The 4,826-nt window shown below is 36.6% G+C and overlaps 1 pseudogene; it reads left to right on the top strand.

Moving 5' to 3' along the window:
- The first annotated feature begins 264 nt into the window (after positions 1–264).
- LOC143657795 (NEDD4-binding protein 2 pseudogene) lies at positions 265–4,615 on the top strand (annotated as a pseudogene).
- Positions 4,616–4,826: the final 211 nt, after the last annotated feature.

Below are 4,826 nucleotides of genomic sequence, written 5' to 3' on the forward strand. Positions count from 1 at the left end.
GTGTCCGGTATTGCTAGTCATGAGGAGTCAACCACTGCTATTCTTTCCATGTGTGAGACAAAAATTGATCAGGAAGAACTCTTCACCAATATATCAGAGATGTTTTCTGATCTGGATCCTGATGTAGTATATTTGATGCTTTCTGAATGTGATTTCAAAGGGAACAATAATTGGGTGCTTAATAGGTGCCAGGCCTTGTGTACAGCACTTTTTCATGGATTATCTCATTTAATCCTCACAACAACCCTTTGAGTTGAAAATGCCATGGATTTTTTATTAGAATTATCTGCTGCTGATGCCAAAACAGAAGAATCATCTTTAAAAAGCTTAGTTGCTTCTGGGACCCAAGAAAGGGCAATAGGAGATGATATAATGGAAAAGTGTCCTTTTGATGGAGACAGGGAGGATTCAAAAATGGATTCATTTTTGAACATGCAGCTAGCTGAATACTTGGATTCCTTAACACAGAATGCTTTTGAGAAAGTGAATTATTCTCCTGATGATGAAGTACACTCATTTTTGCCTTTGCAGGATGTTAATAGTTTTAGTGACTCTGGCGAATTTATAAATTCAGATTCAAATAGTATGACTTCCATTCTTTCTACACAAAATTTGGATTTGCAAAATGAAAATTTAGAGAACTTTGCCTCTACATTAAGTACATATCCCTTAATTTCACACTCAGTTTTGAATGAGTCTAAAAGTTTTATAGGGGATAACACATTGGCATTGGAAGATGACTATCCTGATGATTGTCTTCTCAGTTCTTCTTTAAATGTGCCAGATGACTCTATCATGGGTTGTAGCAATCATGATGAAAGAAAGACAGAAGGAAACTTTAGAATCTGAGTGTATTGAGGCTCAATTCTTTGAAGTCCCTGTAGATTTGGATGCTAGTGCACCTCAGTCTCCTTTAAATCTTTCTGCACAAAACCCAGGGCTCGATTTACTTGCTGCAGGTGGGGGTCAGAAATCTACTTTGGCCCCTGATGTGCTTGTACCTTCTGAGGGGTTCAATTTCAAACCATGCAAATATACTGAACTGCCACCAAAGGGGAAGGATATGAATTACTGCCCGGTACTTACCCCTTTTCCTTTACTACTGTCTCCTCCTCCACCTCCAGCAATGTGGAATCCAATGATTCCTGCTTTTGACCTCTTTCAAAGAAACCATGGCTTTGTAACTCCTGTCATGACCACAGCTACACGCTGGAGACCTGTCAGCTATACATTTCCACCCTCTGTTATTTCTCACACTTCTGCAGCAAAGGCATGGAGAAACAAAAAGAGGGAAGTAGTGCTTATCAAGTACAAGAAACTCCAGTTTCTTAGGCTGTAAGAAAGAAGACATCTTATGTTGGACTAGTTCTTGTTCTTCTCAGAGGACTTCCAGGATCAGGGAAATCCTTTTGGGGCAAGGATTTTGCAAGGGGATAATCTGGCTGGAATCGTTCTTAGTACTGATGATTATTTTTACATAAATGGACAGTACCAGTTTGATATAAAGTACTTAGGAGAAGCACATGAATGGAACCAGAATCACACAAAAGAAGCATTTGAGAAGAAGGTATCTCCTATAATAATAGATAATACAAACCAACAGGCATGGGAAATGAAGCCATATGTTGCTTTGTCTCAAAAACATAAATATAAAGTCCTTTTCCAGGAACAAGATATATGGTGGAAGTTCAAACCAAAGGAACTTGCAAGGAGTAAGCAAAGAAAAAATAACAAGAATGTTGGAAAACTATCAGCGTTTTGTTTCAGTGCCAATGATCATGGGCTCTTCAGTTCAAGAGAAAGCTGAATGTATTGAGTTTTGTGCATCTTCTTATGGCAGATTTACCAGCCCAAAAGACAATGAAGATATTACCTCTAAAAAGGAAGAAAACATTTTATCCTCGTCTTTGAAGCACCTAGAGTTAACTGAAGAGAAGAAACTCAAACTGATTAATGAAACTATGTCACCCAAGAATATTGCTTATCTTTGTAATGCAGATTTAAACAAAGGAGAAAATGAAATAGCTAATATGAATCATAGCATTCAGAGTGCTTTCATTCAGGAAGCTCTAGAAATGTATTTTTCTGACTCTGAAAGCAAAGTACAAGTAACAGACAAAAGTGAAAAAGAAGAGCAAGTAGAAATGGCTTCTGAAAAAGAGTGCAGCAAAACTGATGCATATAGTTCTGTAGAGAGAATATCACCAAATTTTTGCTATGGCGAAAATAATCAAGAATACTGCAGTCTCACAAAGACTATGTCTGTTCAAGATGAAAAATCTTTATCTGGTGAAATGTTGGAAGAAAGAGCAACTGTAAAGAAAAAAGCCTTTGGGAAACAAAAAAGCAGATCAACTTTGGAAAAGTTCCCGAGACAGGAGCTATCAAATTTTGTTGGTGACTGGTCAGTTGATAAGACTATTGGTCAGAGGACAAAAAGGAACTGAAAAATGGAAAAAACTGCATCTATACAAAGTGACAAGAAGTATAATCCCCTTCATTTACATGGAGTATTAGATAATAGCATATCTGTGAATATAGATAGTATGCAGCAACAAGGATGTCCACATGAAAGTATAGAGGATGGCAAGAAGTCACATTGTGAAGATACTTTAGAATTCCTCAATAGCTGTAAATATGGTACTTATGAAAATACTGAAAAAAATACATCAAACTCATTCAGCATTGTGGGTGACTGGCCTTCGTCTGATCGTTTAGCTCAGAGCACAGATCAAGAATGCCAAAGGCTGGATTAAATGAACCAGACTTAGAATTTGGGACTAATGACAGTATGAAGGAAATATCCTTACACACAACACATGAGGCCTGTTGGGGCACAAGCCCTGAAGAACCAAAGACATTGGACAGCTCAACTCTAGGATGTTCTGAAATGCTACCCAATGAAATGCCTCATGATGATAAGTCTTGTCAGAGTACAAAGATTCATGGACAAGATGCAATATCTCTTACTTTTACCAAAAGTGCTATTTCTAGGGTAGTAGAACCACAAATTATAACTGAATTTCCAGAGGATAAATCTACAAGAGTCTCTGGAACAGGAGTAGGCATGTGTACCCAGACTGCTCCACAGGATTTTCTCTCTCATGGAAAGTAGAAAAGAATAAAATTACTGTTTCAGATTCTGTCAGAAATAACAGAAGATTAGACAGGAAGATTAATCTTCTATTAATCTTCTATTAAGAGGAAGATTAGGTGGATTTAAGCACAAAGCTTTAAATATTAACACCAAATCAGAGGCTAAAGAAGCAATTCCATATAGGGTAATGTATGATAAAAGCACATATGTTGAAGAAAGTGACCTTACCAGTGCTGATGAATCTGAAAGTCTTAACATTTTATGTAAATTATTTGGATCCTTTTCATCAGAAGCCCTAAAAGACCTATATGAGTGGTGTAACAAAGATATTATTTGGGCCACAAACCTTTTGTTGGATTCTGAAACTAAGTTATGTGAGGATACTGAATCTGACAATTTCCAAAAATCATATGCTGAATCGCAAATTTTGCCAAGTTCTCAAAGTTTGAATTTGAAGGAAATTATTAGTCAAAGAGAGACTTCAGAGGATTCTAATTCTCCTGTTCCAGAATTTAGCCAGGCACTTGGTATCAGTAATATAGACCCACAGCCTGTCTGTGATGCAGTAAATGGAGATTTAGAGCAAGCAGGAATAAGAGCTATAACTCCTGAAAGACCTGGGTTAATAACAAGTGTATTTCCTAATGCTACTGTAGATCTCAAGAATACTAATGAACCACTTTCTAATAGTCAGGCAGAGCTTTAAGGTTTGTACAGCATGAAGCAGTCTTTACCAGGTACTCTAAAAGCTGCCACCCCTACAGACCTGAGTGAAATGGAGAAGAATCTAGTTGCCACAGAAATTGGTGACAATATACATTCTTCTGTGAATGTGTCTGATATTTTAAACTCTGTTTTGAGTACTTCAGATCTTGAATCAAATGAATAAATTAATTTTACTGGCCCTTTTGAAGTAAGGAAAAATGCAAATCTTCCAAAGGATAATGCAAAATTTCATATAAATACAGAAGAATTTATGAATGAAGATGAATAGGAAATGGAGAAAATTCTAATGGCAGGGAGTAATTTGTCAGCAGGAGTTAGTGAAGAATATAAAACTGACATGCTGAATCCTACACCAGTGATGGCCAAATCTCTGACCATAGACTACCTGGAATTGGCATTACCCCCTGAACTGGCTTTTCAGCTCAATGAATTATTTGGCCCTGTTGGTACCGATTCAGGATCTCTAAGAGTTGAGGATTGTGTGGTTCATATAGATCTGAATTTGGCTAAAGCAATTCATGAGAAATGGAAGGAATCTGTAATGGAACGACAAAGACAAGAAGAAGTCTCCTGTGGCAAGCATATCCAAGATTCTCCCCTGGTTGGGCATATTAGTCTCAATAATCCTGAACAAAAATCATCTCACAGAATAGGCAGAAAATTATTGAAGACTTTAGCAGTGCCTGAAATGCTACCCTTATTTGATCAATGGAATGCTAAAATGAAAAAGTATCACTCAGAGAAATAATGTCAGAAGAAATTGCCTTACAGGAAAAATTTTATTTGGTATGAAGTATATGAATATTAAGCCATTGTCTCTCACTCTATTTGATAACTTTATCATTTTCATTTAATTCTGCATCTCTTAGTCTGGAATCTGCTTTAACCTGATGGAAGTCAATGTTAAAATGTAAAAACGTTTTAAATATACTTTCAAAGCTGGAGGTTTTTGCTTCTGGAAAACTAGTTGATATTTATGTAATAATAAGCCATCTCTGTTAAT

The sequence above is a fragment of the Tamandua tetradactyla genome, chromosome 15 (genome assembly GCF_023851605.1).
Source record: "Tamandua tetradactyla isolate mTamTet1 chromosome 15, mTamTet1.pri, whole genome shotgun sequence".
Classification (NCBI taxonomy): Eukaryota; Metazoa; Chordata; class Mammalia; order Pilosa; family Myrmecophagidae; genus Tamandua; species Tamandua tetradactyla.